The sequence below is a fragment of the Theropithecus gelada genome, chromosome 5 (genome assembly GCF_003255815.1).
Source record: "Theropithecus gelada isolate Dixy chromosome 5, Tgel_1.0, whole genome shotgun sequence".
NCBI lineage: Eukaryota > Metazoa > Chordata > Mammalia > Primates > Cercopithecidae > Theropithecus > Theropithecus gelada.
Window position 1 is genome coordinate 185,348,069 of NC_037672.1, and position 16,412 is coordinate 185,364,480.

Consider the following 16,412-nt stretch of genomic DNA (forward strand, 5'->3'; position numbering starts at 1 on the left):
GTCACTCTGGTGGTGAGTGTAGTACCCAGTAGGTGGTCTTTTTTAACCTAATCTCGCTTCCTCTCTTCCTTCCTCCACCATCTAGTAGTCCCCAGTGTCTACTGCTTTTCATATCTATGTCCATATGTGCTCAATGCTTAGCTTCCATTTATAAGTGAGAACATGTGGTATTTGGTTTCCTGTTTCTGCATTTATTCGCTTAGATGGCCTCCAGCTCCATCTATGTTGCTGTGAAGAATATGATTTTATTCGTCTTTATGGTGTATGGTATTTCAGGGTGTGTATGTACCACATGTTCTTTGTCCAGTTTCCTACTGACGGGCACCTGTGTGGATTCCACTGTGAATACTGATGCCGTGGACATGGGAGTGTACATGTGTTTTTGGCAGAATGATTTATTTTCATTTGAGTGTACACCCAGTAATGGGGTTGCTGAGTCAAATGGTGGCTTTAAGTTTTGAGAAATCTCCAGACTACTTTTCACAGTGGATTGGACTAATTTATCTTCCCACTAACGGCGTATAGCGTTCCCTTTTCTCCGCAATCTCGCCAGCATCTGTTTTTTTGACTTTTTGTAATAGACATTCTGACTGGTATGAGATGGTGTCTCATTGTGGTTTTGATTTGGATTTCTCTGCTGATTAGCGATGCTGAGCATTTTTTCACGCATTTGATGTATGTCTTCTTTGAGAAGTGTCTGTTCATGTCTGCCCGTATTTTAACGGAATTAATTGGGTTTTGTTTGTTCAACTGTTTAAGTTCCTTGTAGATTCTGGATATTAGGCCTTTGTCAGGTGCATACTTTGCGAATATCTCCTCCCATTCCCTAGACTGTCCATTTACTCTGCTGATTTTTACTCTCTGTTTATTTTGCTTTGTAAAAGTTCTTGAGTTTAATTAGGTCCCACTTGTCCATTTTTTGTTTTTGTTGCAAGTGCTTTTGAGGACTTAGCTAAAATTTATTTGCCAAGGCTGATGTCCAGAAGAATGTTTCCTGGGTTGCCTTCCAGAATTTTTACAGTTTGAGGTCTTACATTTAAATCTTTAATGTATTTTGAGTTAATTTTTATATGAGGTGAAAGGTAGGGGTCCAGTTTCATTCTTCTACATATGGCTAGTCAGTTATCCCAGCTGTGTTTATTGAATAGGGAGTTCTTTCCTGTGGCTTGTTTTTGTGGGTCTTGTCAAAGATCAGATGGTTGTAGGTATGTAGCTTTATTTGCTTGTTTTCTATTCTGTTGCATTGGTCTATGTGTCTGTTTCTGCAACAGCACCATGCTGTTTTGGTTACTGTGGCTTTATTGTATAGTATGAGGTTGGAAAGAGTGATGCCTCTGGCATTGTTCTTTTTGCTTAGGCTTGCTTTGGCTGTTCAGGCTCTTTTTGGTTCGATACAAATTTTAGAATAGTTTTCTAACTTTAGTAAATTTTCTAAGTGAATGTTCTAATTCTGTGAAGAGTGACGTTGGTAGTTTGATAGGTATGGCATTGAATCTGTAAAGTGTTTTAGGAAATATGGCCATTTTGACAGTAGTGGTTTTGGTACCAAAACACCAGGTGCTCAGTCTAGGTCCTGCTGCTCGCTGCACAGAAAGCCAATGACTGAGACAACGAATATTGCCAGGGAAGAAGCTTTAATCCTGTGCTGCAGCAGAGGAGAGAAGAACTCAGTCTCAAATCCATCTCTCTGACCTACTAAAACCAGGGGTTTATATAGCAGGGAAGGAATGTAATATTGTGTAAGAAAACAGGAACTAGGGAGGTGTCAGGAAGCAATCGTGATGAATGAGGGGTCAAGCATCTCATTGTCTGGATGTCATGATCTAGTGAGTTTCAGTTCTTTGACACTTTTTGTGACAGGCCTGACAGTCATTTTCTCAGGAAGGAACTCAGATAAAACAAATACAAGTTTCAAGCTTTAAGCCCAGAAGGGTCAATTACTATGTTTATTAAAAACAAACAAACAAACAAACAAACAAAAAAAACAAAAAAACTGTTAGGCCAGGCATGGTGGCTCACGCCTGTAATCCCAGCACTTTGGGAGGCTGAGATGGGCAGATCACGAGGTCAAGAGATCAAGACCATCCTGGCCAACATAGTGAAACCCCGTCTCTACTAAAAATACAAAAATTAGCTGGGTGTGGTGGTGCACGCCTGTAGTCCCAGCTACTTGGGAGGCTGAGGCAGGAGAATCACTTGAACCCAGAAAGCAAAGGTTGCAGTGAGCTGAGCTCGCACCAGTGCACTCCAGCCTGGGCAACAGAGACTCCATCTCAAAAAAAATAAAACAACAGCAACAAAAAAAAACACTGTCTGTAGGACAATTGGGTCAGTGTTAGTTTTTCCAGTCCTTGGGTGTGGGATATTTTTCCATTTATTTGTGTCGTCTCATCCCTTCTTTCTTTCAGCAGTGTTTTGTATTTCTTGTAGAGATCGTTCATCTCCTTGGTTAGTTGTATGCCTATAGGTATTTTATTTTCTTTGTGGCTATTGTAACTGGGGTTATGCTCTTGGTTTCACTCTCAGCCTGGATGTTGGTGAAATACGTATTTTTAAAACAGAAAAGCAAAATAAATAAATAAATAAATAGACTTGACTAAACAAACATTATTATAAACAAGACTGAGAGTGTCAATATTCTTTTCCATAAGGAGCTCTTACAAACCAGTATAAAGAACTATAATTTCTCCATTTAAAAAAGGAGATAGCATTGCCAATTCACAAATTGTATATAAGTGGCCTATAAATGCAAAAATGTTAATTGTATAAGTAATAAAAAAGTCTAAATAAAAAAGTCTAAATAAAGTGATATTATTTTCTACTGATACAATTGATGGGGAGAAAATCCAAACTGAAGTGAACAGAAGAAAATGGGGAACAAGGGAGACTCTTAGACTGCTAGTGGGAGGGTAACTTTGTATAAACTCTTAGAATACAATTTGTCAATCTGTGTTACAATCAAATTGTTCATTCACTTTGTAACAACAGTTCCATTTCTAGGAAATAGTTATAGATGGGCAACTATTTCTATATAAAGCTTTTCATTACAATGTTGAATATGATACAGTTGGGGATAGTCCTAAGTGCTCACTAACAGGAGCATGACTAAATAACCTTTGGTACTGACAGTAAATAGAATACCAGGCATCTATTAGAAATGCCTTTCAGAAAATAAAGTCAATGGCATGCGGATATAGATGTAATTTGTAAAGCAGTATAACTCAAATTTGTAGAAAGAAATTACAGGACAAAGACTGGTACTGATTCAAAATGGTGCCTGGCTACCACTGGCCTGTGTCCTCAGAATGAAGCCTGGAGAATTGTCCTCTAAGTAAAGCAGGTGCTCTACGTGTAGAAAGCTCCTGGTGTGGATGTTGGACTCTGAGAGAAGGCTGAGCACAGCCTCAGGTAATGCAGAACTTCCTCAAAAGGCAAGAAGGCAAAAATAAAACACGTGAAGAGCAGCTCTCTTTGAAGAGGAAATGCACTCAAGGCCTTGGCCCACAGATAAAAGTGCTCCTGAAACTGGAAACTCTGTGGACTCCCAGCCTGCAGGCTGCTGCTCTTCAGTCAGTCACCCTACAGGTGACAGCCCCTGTTCTCCCCACTCCCATTTTCAGAGAGCTGCTGCCTGGACCCTCATTCTGGGAATGGACTATGAGGAAGGAGACCTACTCTGTTGTCAAGGAAACCTGTGCCAGTTACATGTGCCATACATTTCAATAGCTTAGTTATCAACGTGACAGGTAGACAGAGAACACCAAATGCTTGAGGAAAACCAGGGGTAGGAAAGAGAAGCATTAAGATTACTTTTTAATGGAGATGGTACATATTCACCTAGGCTACTCTTCCTTACCTGAGTTGAAACTGAACAGTATGATCTAAATGTACATTTCATGTGCTGGGGAGAAAAAGCCACTGATAACCCCCTTCCCCTCAGGTTTCCTCTCATTAGTTTGATCACCACTGTAACTCCATTCAGGCCTCCAAGCTAGTGCCGTTTTGTGTGCATAAGGCTGGGGCAATTGGATTCATAAGAGGTTTTGTCCATGAGGAATTTTCAGTCTAATGTCAAGTAATTGACAATGAAAATGTTTCCTAGTTCCCATTCAAATATTTATTAATACAGCAAAAATGTGGGATTTGTAGGATTTATATATCTTCCAACTGTCTCCACTACTGCAGGACGTAGACACCATCTATAAATCTCACATTGTAACCACTAACACTTGTCTTTGTTATTGTCTCCTGGAATCTTCTTTAATGCCAAAATAAGAGTCTCAAAAGAATGAAGCCCTGCAATTTCACTGTCCAACAACAGAGGTTTTACCTGATAAATCCTCTTCTCGTCTGACAGAGTGGGCCACAGAAACATCGCTGACAGCTGTTGCCTGATGGAGTGGGAGTAAGGTCACTTCCTGCAAATGTTAGGGTTCTTAAGAATCCCACAGGCGTTGGAGGAATAATTGAACTCAACAGGCAATCAATCACATCTGAAACACGTGAAAGACACCTCAGGACCAGAGGTCAGGGTTTAGTGTCCATATTCAACCGGTTATTCACATGGTCTGAAAATGAAAATGTTTCATTTCAGAGAAGTTTATATGGAGTCATTGACAGAATGTTGAATATGAAATAGATTTTTTTCTGTCTTCCTTTGAAAATCTTTGTGGATAAAGCTTAACATGATGCATTAGAATCTTAGGAGTAAACTGTTCCTCACAAAATTTGATTATCTTATCTGATTAGTTAATGCAGACATATTAAATTTTCAACTAATTTTTTTTCTTAAGAAGAATTCTTTCAGAAATGGAAAAGCATGTAGTAACATACTGACTTTAAAGAACCTAATAATTAAGCTAATAATTTTAAGTAGTAAAACTTAAAAAACTAAACTTAAGTAATAAAAAGGTGATAATAGGATAATTACTATTTGGTATCCTACTAAGATATTCAGTTGGCAATTTAATTTTAAATTACCTGGTCTTCTCTGATATTCACATATTATTAAATGCAATTTTGTTCAAGCTGCTGTACTAAGTGTTAGGGGAATATGAAAATTGAAAATGTGACCTTGTTGTTCAGTAAAGTCATTTTTATTGAGTGTGGTAGACTCTCACTTGTCCCTAAGTATTCATTTTCCCTTTCTTTTTTTTAAAAATTGTAGCGTTTCTTTTGAAATATATGTTGCCTCCCAGACATTGCAAAATGTTATAGTGAGTTCTGGTGTATTCTTTTTTTTGTTTTTTTTAAGAAACTGACTTGTTCTGTCTCCCAGGCTGGAGTGCAGTGGTGTGATCATGGCTCACTGTTGCCTCAACCTCCCAGGAACAAGTGATCCTCTAGCCTCAGCCTCCTGAGTAGCTAGAACTACAATCACTCATCACCGCGCCCAGCTAATTTTCCATTTTTTTGTAGAGATGAGGTCTGCTATGTTGCCCAGGCTGATCTAGAACTCCTGGCCTCAAATGATCCTCCTGCTTCAGTCTCCCAAAGTGCTGGGATTACAAGCATGAGCCACTGTGCCCAGACTTAATTCTGGCGTATTCTTAAGCCAATGTCCCCTAATGAAAATATCTTCCAGGACCTCAGTGCATGGTCCAAATGAGGAAGCTGTTAATAGGTACAATACTATTAACACATGTACATACAGATTTCAACAGCATTTAAGTTCAGTTTTTTCTTTCTGTCTTTTGTGTTGTGTGGATAGTTCTTTTTCTGTCTTCCATTGAAAATCTTTCTGGATAAAGATGTTTCCACAGATTTCTGTAGATTTGTTCAGCCACCACCACCCGGTCCCAATTAGAATCGGGACACAGAACTGCTTTATCAGTCTCAGGAGAAGGTGTGACTGAAAGGAGCAGCACAAAGATAATCCTTTGTCCTTTCAGTCACACCTCCTCCCTGACTCTGACCTTTGGCACCAGCTGCTAGGTGTTCACACTCTAATTTTACACTTTAAGAATGGTATGTAAGGGCCGGGCACAGTGGCTCATGCCTGGAATCCCAGCACTTTGGGAGGCCAAGGCGGGCGGATCACAAGGTCGGGGGATCGAGACCATGCTGGCTAACACAGTGAAACCCCGTCTCTACTAAAAATACAAAAAATTAGCCGGGCGTGGTGGCGGCGCCTGTAGTCCCAGCTACTCGGAAGGCAGAGGCAGGAGAATGGTGGGAACCCGGGGGGCAGAGCTTGCAGTGAGCTGAGATCACGCCACTGCACTCCAGCCTGGGGGAGAGAGAGAGAGACTCTGTCTCTGGAAAAAAAAAAAAAAAGTACATAATTAGAGTAATACAGGCAGCACCATTCTGAGATTTTTTTTTTCATTCAGCATAAAGCCCTACAAATCCACATAAGTTGTTGTCTGCATTGATAGTTTGTTTTGTTTTGTATCACAATTTGTCTGTTTATTCACAGGTTGAAGGATGTTTGAGTGGTTTCAAGTTGTGGGCTGCTACACGTGAAGCAGCAATGAACATCTGTGTTCACATTCCCGTGTGACTGTGTGTTTCACTTCTGTAGCATAAATACCCGGGAGGCCTGGATTGCACTGTAAGTATGTTTTTAACTTTGTAGGAAACAGCCATACCACTTTCTAAAATGGTTATGCCGTTTTCCATTTCCATCAGCAGTGCATGAGAAAGCCTGCTGCTCTGCGTGCTTGTCAGCACACGGTACTGTCAGTATTTTTATTTTAGCCACTTATTAGGTGTGCATTTATGTCCCATTGTAGCTTTAATTTGCATTTCCCTGATGGCTAATGATGGTGAATATCTTTTTCTGTGCTTATTTGCTATCTCTATACCTTCCTTGACGAGGTGTCAACAAATGTTTGGCCTGTTTTCTTGTTGTTGAGGTTGCAGAATTCTTTATATGGTCTGGATAAAAATTCTTTCTTAGATATGTGATTTGTAAATATTTCTTCCAAGCAATAGCTAACTTTTTATCCTCCTAACAAAGCCCTACTTAGAACTGAAGTTTGAAAGTTTGATGAAGTCCATATTACCAATTTTTTTCTTTCAGTGCATTTGGTGTCAAGTCTAAAAACTTTTTGTCTAACTCTTGCACAGGAAGATTTTTTTCCTGAGTTTTCTTCTAGGAATGTTGTAGTTTCACATTTTACATTTAGATCTATGATCTATTTTGAGTTAATTTTTATAGAAAGTGTGAAGTTTAGGTCTAGCTTTTTGTTTGTATGTTTTCTTTTTTGGCCTACAGTGTTTAATTTTCCCAGCATCTTTTGTTGCAAATACTAATCTTCCTCTATGGGATTGCTTTGCATTTTCGTTTTAAAAAATTCAGTTGAATGTGCCTGTGCAGATCTATTTCCAGTTCCTTTATCCTGTGCCATTGATCCGCTCCTCTGCCCAAGCCACACTGTGAGGCTGTCTTCCCAAGCTCCTCCCTTTCTAGGATCTGCCCAGCCAGAGCTTCTCCTTTCCTCATTTTGATCCTCTAGCCAGAAAGCTGGGCTTCTAGTTACTCAGCTCTGCTGTACACATCCTGCAACTGCGGCTGCTCTGAGAAGGAGATACAGAGAAGAGGAAGCCAGGCTTTTCCTCACCACCTCAGCAGAAAGAGAGGTCCCCAGCCCTGGAGCTCAGGCTCCCTCCACCTGCTGCGTTCACTGTCCCCACCCTGCAGAACGTGGCTTGAGAGAGGAGAGGGACGAATGCGAACTTGGGATGGTGGATGGCCCTCCCAGCTCTGAGCTTTTGGGGCCAGAGCTAGAAGGGCGGCTCCTGTCTCCAAGTTGCCTTCAATCCAAGCCGGAGAATTCTGGAGGCAAACAGGATGCTCTCCTCCACTTTGGTAGTACTTCAAAATCTTGCCTTCTTCCTTAATGCGTCAACTACCACCCAGTTTTCAGAGCCCTCCAGTCTCTGTTCCCTGCATTTCTTCCTGGAACTGGATCCCTAAGCATTCAGTTTAATCCATACATTGCCCTTATCATTTCTTTTTTTCTTTTTCTTTCTTTCTTTCTTTCTTTTTTTTTTTTTTTTTGAGACAGAGTTTCACTCTGTCTCCCAAGCTGGAGTGCAATGGCGCAATCTTGGCTCACTGCAACCTCAGCCTCCCGAGTTCAAGAGGTTCTCCTGTCTCAGCCTCCCGAGTAACTGGGATTACAGGCACCTGCCACCACGCCCAGCTAACTTTTTTTTTTTTTTTTTAGTAGAGACAGGGTTTTGCCACATGGTGGTGGAATGAAGGACTGGACAGCGCTGAACTAGGAGACAGAAGGAAAAAAAGAGGGAAGTAAGACAGAAAGACATAGGGAATGTAAAAGAAAATGTGAGGATTTATATTCAAAATATCAAAAAGCTTTCTAATTGCTAGACTCGCCCCCAGCTAGAGTGGGCTATCTGGGTGAAGAGTTTATACAGATATCCCCATATACACTATCTATTCTACTTAGATAATATTCTAGAGACACTATGTCCTGTTTTCTCGAAAGACTCATACCAATGCTGACATTTCAGATCTGCTAAGGAAGTTTATTTTAGCTTCAAAACAACATGGGGCAGGGTGAAGTATTTTTAGCCTCAATGAACATTTTAGGCTGGGGACGGTCGCTCACGCCTGTAATCCCAGCACTTTGGGAGGCCGAGGTGGGTGGATCATGTGGTCAGGAGTTCGACACCAGTCTGGCCAACATAGTGAAACCCTGTCTCTACTAAAAATACAAAAATTAGCCAAGTGTGGTGGCGTGCGCCTGTAATCCCAGCTACTCAGGAGGGTGAGGCAGGAGAATCATTTGAACCCAGGAGGCAGAGGTTGCAGTGATCTGAGATTGTGCCACTGTACTCCAGCCTGGTTGACAGAGTGAGACTCTGTCCAAATAAATAAATAAATAAATAAATAAATAAATAAATAATTAAAAAAAGGAGGATTTTAGTACTTCCAAAACTGCTCTGTGTAGCTCTTTGTTTAAGCAATCCTAACTCAAAGTAAGAGAAGGATAATATTCTTGAGTGTGCTCTAAAGCTATTTAGTAGCATTAGAAAGGCAGAGAATAAGTAGCTTATAAAACATTCACAACTCTTAAAATTGGACTAACAGGAAATCTCCAGGCATTTTGTTCATAATTTTGGAAGAAATGCAATAACAAACATTTAATAGATCACATCCTGTGAAAAATAATTGATCTAGAATAAATACTATTCTTATTCCTATAGACAATCACACTTAGAGATTTTGGTCAGGTATCAGTTGAATGTTAATTATCAATGTATTTGAAATACATGAAATTTAATAAAGAGGCCATAAGTCACATTCAAGAAGCAGCAAGAGAAAGCACCATTGCAAAATCTTGGTAAATTTGGAAAATAATAACAAATCTCGTAGTGAAATAAATATTTTATTGGGATTATAAGACCTACTATCCAAAGATCCATTAGGAACTTTACAATAGCTCATTAATTTATATGGGAAATACGACAGAAAAGCAATTTCTGCTCTTACTTCTTTTCTTCTTTACTTCTTTCCCTTAGTGTGTTTTGCACGTGTGTTTGTGTTTCTTTGAATCGTTGCTTAATCCAATAAGCTTTCAACTGACATCCCATGTCAGACGGGAATGGCACAGTATCACTTACTGATTTCCACAGCGTTAGTTTACTCCTGGAAACTAAAACCAATAGGTGTTTCTAAGGTGTATGCAGACACACACACACACACACACACACACACACACACACACACACACACACAGAGTTTGTTAAGGGTCTCTTCCTGCCTATATTTTTCAGAAGAAGAAAAGAAGGACACACTTATGTACTAGGGACTACTCTTTATTAGAAAAGCACAGGAACAATTCTCAACCTGAATATTTTCAGTAAGTGCCGTGGTGAAAATTACTGAAGTGGTTCTGCAAAATCGCCTTGTCCTATTTTTGAGGACCTGTGGAAAGCCCTTCTACAACTTTTAAATAAATGTAGTAAGTCTGAACATTCTGTACATCATCCAAAATTATTAGAGAGCTTAAAGTGTAATAGTCAAATCGCCAGCATTGGTTAGTTTGAATGAATAGTCCTTTTAAGACTTTTTAAGATGCTTCCTTCTTCATGGGTCTGAGCTCCTGAGCGTGCTGAGTGGATCACGCAAGGTAGCAGAGACACTTTTCGGAACCCGGGATCCGTGGACGTGAGTGTGACTCTGGTGCTCAGATAAGGTCCCTTAGCGGCTGGCCTGGCTCGAGGTGACTGGATGCTCTCCGTAAGATTTCCAGGTTGGGTCTGAGTTATGTCAAGTACTAGTTGGAATTGATTTTATTGCTGTCTTGCTCACAAACCAGGAGCATACTTCTAAAGTTGCCAATAGTGTAAAAAAGCAGATAACCAAATTTTGAAGGTGAGTGATTTCCTTCCATTAACTCAAATTGATTTTGTTCTTCCTAATGCTGATAAGTATTATTTTGGAGTAGAATACAGTAGCCCCCTGTTATCTGTGGGGATACATCCCAAGACCCTCAGTAATTGTCTGAAATCCCGGATAGTATTGAACCCTATGTGTACTATCTTTTTTCTCATACATACATGTCTATGATACAGTTTAATTTACAAATTGGGCACAGGAGGAGACTAACAGTATCTAATAAATTGGATGATTATAAAAAACTGTAATAAAATTATATGAATGTGGTCTCCCTCTCTCAAAGTATACTATTGTACTGTCCTCACCTATTTGTGGCCCATGCTGACTTCTGGCAACTGAAACCTCAAAAAGCAAAGCTTCAGATAAGGGGTTTTATTTGCTCTAATAAAATGAAAATTCTGTAAACATGTTTAGTTGAAAATATCTGAAAGACATACATAATTCAGTAGAAGCTATAGTGATACGTTTCAGAAATTCAGATTCAAGATTTCAGAAATTCAGCTGCAAGGTTCAAGGCTCCTCTGACAATTGAATGACTTAGTTTTTCAAATAAAATCAAGATTCTGCCTTGAATATATATATATATATAAAATATATATTAGAATATTATTATTTCTGTATATAACTTATGGAAAAGTTATAAAATTAATATAAACATTTGAAATGTTATCTTTCGGCTCACTTTGAAAAGATTTCCAGTTTGCTTCTAAATGAATAAGAAATTTGAAAGGCCAAGTGATTTAAAGCAGGTACATCACTACTTAGCAATATAATTTGTTCAAACAGGTGAAAAGTATGCAAGAATCAAAATGCTCTTTGCAAAAGGAGCTTCAATTTTCATCAGCCAAACCCGATTTGTGTCAGAGGGTGAAACTTGCTTGATTAGATCTGTTCACCGAAGCCATTAAACAGCTTTCGATGCTCTTGCTCTCCCCCATTTAGGACACTAAACTTTTACAGAGACAGACTGTTTGAAGCCTTCCTAATTATCCTTTCCATTCCTACCCAAGAAGGATGACTAAAGCTCAGCCTCTACTGTCATTCTTAAAGTTCTCCAATTATTAATATATGGCAACCTAAGTGCCTTTCTCTGGCTTTAGGACCTGATTATTATTTAGCATCTGTCTAGTAGTGAACTCCAGGATCAGCAAACGTGGTCTTTGGGAACATCACTGTGTAGCTGAATAATTTGTTTTTTAGGAAGCTAGCTCAAATTTATCATCAGTCACGAAAATGTTTTATCAGTGCTCTACCATAAAGTAGATATTATTTTACTAATTTCAGTTTGGCCCTGACAGAAACCTGATGGGGAATACTATTATTAAGCCATAAATACCTGTTTTAAAATATATTGTCTTATGCTATTTCAATGTATTATATTATTAAGTCATGTATTATTACCTTTGGTTTTAGTGTCTTCTGTGTTATAATTAAAATTGAAATAGGCTGGGTGCGGTGGCTCACACCTGTAATCCCAGCACTTTGGGAGGCCGAGGCAGGCGGATCACCTGAGGTCGGAAGTTTGAGACCAGCCTGACCAACATGGAGAAACACCATCTCTACTAAAAATACAAAATTAGCCAGGCATGGTGGCTCATGCCTGTAATCCCAGCTACTCCGGAGGCTGAGGCAGGAGAATGGCTCCAACCCGGGAGGCGGAGGTTGCAGTGAGATGAGATCACGCGATTGCACTCCAGCCTGGGCAACAAGAGCGAAACTCCGTCTCAAAAACAAACAAACAAACAAACAAAAAAAAAAACAAAGAATTTGGGAAATATAATGCATATAACATACATCTAAAGTTGAGAGTTAGAATAAACCTATAACTATTTTATGTATTTCTATAGCTCAAATAGTAGAGTTGAACTATAATATTTGGTATACATATGAAACAAGGTATCTATACATGTATTATTTTAATTTTACCCCTCCCTCATTTTCTCTCCCTCTCTCCCTCTCTGTCTCATAAATATGCACAAATTTAACTGCCCAGAAGTGACCTACATTCTCTACACACAATGTCCATGATGCTGAGAGCAAGTGTAATTACTAAGGTTTTCCCAGTTCATAACAGTGAAATAAAATGTAGCTATAGACATTCATTCATTAATCTAATATTTATTGAATGTGTATTTGTTAGATCCCATGATATATGGATGAGCAAGTCATTGCGTATTCATGAGGAGCTTATAGCCAAGTGGGTACAAAGACAAGCAAATAATCCCAATTAGTGAGATAAAGTACAAGACAGGGAATCACTCTGTGTGTTACCAGCACACTCTACCCGCGCTGTATTTTTCAGAGAAAGGTGTTGTAGATTACCTGATGTCCACGTAGGAGGTGATAGCATAAGGTCCTGGAAGAGAGAGGGTTGTAGATTACCTGATGTCCACGTGGGAGGTGATAGCATAAGGTCCCGGAAGAGAGAGGGTTGTAGATTACCTGATGTCCACGTGGGAGGTGATAGCATAAGGTCCCGGAAGAGAGAGGGTGTTCCAGTCAGCGGGAACCATTGGTTCAGGATGACTGCAACACACATTGAGTCATTCTGATGGAAAGTTGAATACAGAGTCAGGCCTGATGCTGAGATGTATAACTGAAGAAGAGTGACAGGATCACCTTTCAATTTACAAAGGTCATCCTAGGGCCAGTATAAAAAATATTTTAGAGACAAGTAATAATGAAATTAGGGAAACCAGTTCAGGTAAAAAATGATATTGTCCTAGATGTTGGAGGTGACTGAAGAGAAAAAATACATAAAATTCACTGAAAGCCCAGCTTATCCTGTTATGGGTATCTGTTTCTAATGGAGATTACAGGTGTGATTTTTAAAATACCTTGTGATTCTGAGGAGGCATTTCCTTATGGATCTAGTTGTATCATTAGTAACAATATGTATTGTGTTTATCTCAAGCACACTTCTCTGCATATTATCTCAACTTCCTGGGTTGTTTGTTCTGATAAAACGTTTATCTTTGTCTTCTAAAATATGACTAAATACTATCCCCAATCAAAGTCACATAATATTCCATAGTTGTGCAAATGTTTAGTTTTTTTTTTTTGTGCTGAAAGATAAGACACAGGCTGGGATATTTGATTTTTCTTTAAAAAAATGATAAAGCAGAAGGAGAGGGAAAGAAACCAAGAAAATAAAATTGTATACAGTGAAACATAGATGTTATCTGAAAAATGGATTGTTTAAGAGAAATATAGGTATAAGGGGCATACATGAGAAATACAAGAAGAGAGAAAGAGAAGTGAATAAATAAAATCTAAACTATTTATTGCAATAGCTCAAATAGTAGATTTTAACTATAATATTTGATAGACATGTAAGGTCTCTATACATATACTATTCTAATTCTCTCTCTATATATATAATGAAATGCTATTCCAAAACACAGTATAACCCAGTGGAAAATTTATTCAGTCAGAAAAAAGAGAAAATAAGGTTCTAATACTGATTTTAGTGCCTCAGGCAAGACACATAACTTTTCGGGCATCAATTTCTATATCTGTAAAATGAAAACACACACCCTACTATGTATATCACATGTAAATGTCTAAAATGAGATAATAGTATTGAAAATAGCTTTGAAAAAAATGTGCAAGGGATGGATTCACTGTAAGGAATGACTCTTTTTTAGGAGTCAAGAAGGGGCAAAGGAAACAAATTTTATTCCAACTAAATGAAAAAGAAAACACTTTACTGAAATGTTAGCCTTTTAAGAATACAACAATATCTAATTATATATGAGTACAATACCTGAACCCGTGACACTTCTGTGGAATACATGAATCTGTAAAGTTATGCATTCTAAACATTTGTAGTCAGAACAACTTTCTTCGTATTTTGCACATTCCTGGTACACATATGTGTCACACATGTTCTCTGTTTTACAAACAAGGTCAACGTTTTCATTATATACATTTACATGGTTATTGTAACTGTTTTCCAGGTCTGTCAATAAAATTTAGCCTCACACATTGATACCACATTCTTGCAATTACATTGTAATTCTCACATAGTAATTCTAGCCTTTTGAATTTAGAAATCATCTAAATTTATTATATCACTGCTATGAAACTTCATTCACATCTTGAGACCATTTAGGCCAGAAAAGATTAGATTTAGTGTTCAAAGAGTCAAATGTCAATAATTCTGGATTGCTTGTCCAAATGGGGAACTCAGATAACTTGTATAGTTTAAATATGCAAATACTCAAAAGTGATTTTTTTGTTCCCATACCCTCCTGCTACTGAACGTTTCCTTGAGCTGGTGTCAGAAGCAGGGTTTACAGTGTTGTGCTCTATTTCCTGTTTAACCTGTTGCCAAGATGTTAATTCAGAGTGAAACAATAAGAACTTAGTGAGAACTGGGGGTGATGAACAAAGTGTCGGCACAGCAGAGAAACTGGAAAATGCGTCCTCGAAAGCATGTGAATCGGGTGAGTGTACAATGGGTAACATCAGCATTGGCGTTCTCTCCTCGCTACTGGGTCAGCACTGACCAGCAGAGTCTGGTGGGAGCCAGCGGGACCAGAAACATATCCTCAGTTTGGGTCAATTTAAAGAAGTTGGGAGGCTTCCTAGAGCCCGGTCGTGTCTCTCTGCACTTGCTACAACTCCTCCCTCTTTCTCACAGCCAGAGATTTCACGCAGGATGACATGTCATTCATGACAACGTGAATGACATTCATATTAACATTCAGGATGACGACATGACAGCACACACTCTGCACCAGGAAGGGGTACAAATATGGTACAAGAGGAGAGGAAGCTGTCAGAGTGGACCACATGTCGTTTTATGGTTTGGTGCTTTGTCTTTCACGATACCAGCTTGCAGTCTAGCAGGGGATATCTAGTGTCTCCTACAAACGTACTGACTATCTGGGAGCATCATAGCACCAAAGAGGCCTTCTGCCCGCTTCCATACCCACACTGTTAAGAAAAAATCTGGTTGCATAAATTACAGCATATTCATTTCCTACTTGGAATATAAAAAGGGGCCAAAACATTGTTAAGGCCCCTCTCTGTGTAAGGATATAGAAAGCAGGCCAAGATATATTTGCAGGTAACTAAAATGCAGACGTGCACAATGCTGCTATGCCCATAAAAAACAAGACCAGGTGCGGTGGCTCACGCCTGTAATCCCAGTGCCTGTGAAAAACAAGTCCGGGCGCGGTGGCTCATGCCTGCAATCCCAGCACTTTGGGAGGCCGAGGTGGGCGGATCACTGGAGGTCAGGAGTTCGAGACCAGCCTGACCAACATGGTGAAACCACGTCTCTACTAAAAATATAAAAAATTAGCCAAGCATGGTAGTGCGTGCCTGTAATTCTAGCTACTCGGGAGGCTGAGGCAACAGAATTGCTTGAACCCAGGAGGCGGAGGTTGCAGTGAGCCAAGACTGCACCATTGCATCCAGCCTGGGCAACAAGAGCGAAACTCTGTCTCAAAAAAAAAAAAAAAAAAGGTTACTTTTGCCAGACACGGTGGTTCACGCCTATAATCCCAGCACTTTGGGAGGCCGAGGTGGGTGGATCACTTGAGGTCAGAAGTTCGAGACCAGCCTGGCCAACATGGTGAAACCCCATCTCTACTAAAAACACAAAAAGTAGCCAGATGTGGTGGCGTGCACCTATAATTCCAGTTACTCGGGAGGCTGAGGCAGGAGAATTGCTTGAGTCCTAGAGGTGGAGGTTGCAGTGAGCCGAGATCAAGACACTGCACTCCAGGCCCTGAGACAGAGAGAGACCCCGTTTCAAAAAAAAAAAAAAAAAAAAAGTTATTTTTCACATGGTAGTTCATTAAAATTTTTTAAGTATTAAGCTTTATCAACTGATTATTATTTCTTCCTAATGAAACAAAATTTTCCTTTTTTTAAAAAACTCTCTTTTTACTATTCATATACTGAATATACAGACATTAGCTAGTGAAGGAATGAATACTGAGCTGATAGCCCGGTTTACTTGCTAGCTAGGTGACTATCTCACAGAAGGCTAGCAGGATTCGAGATTTCAATGAGAAATATTCTGCAA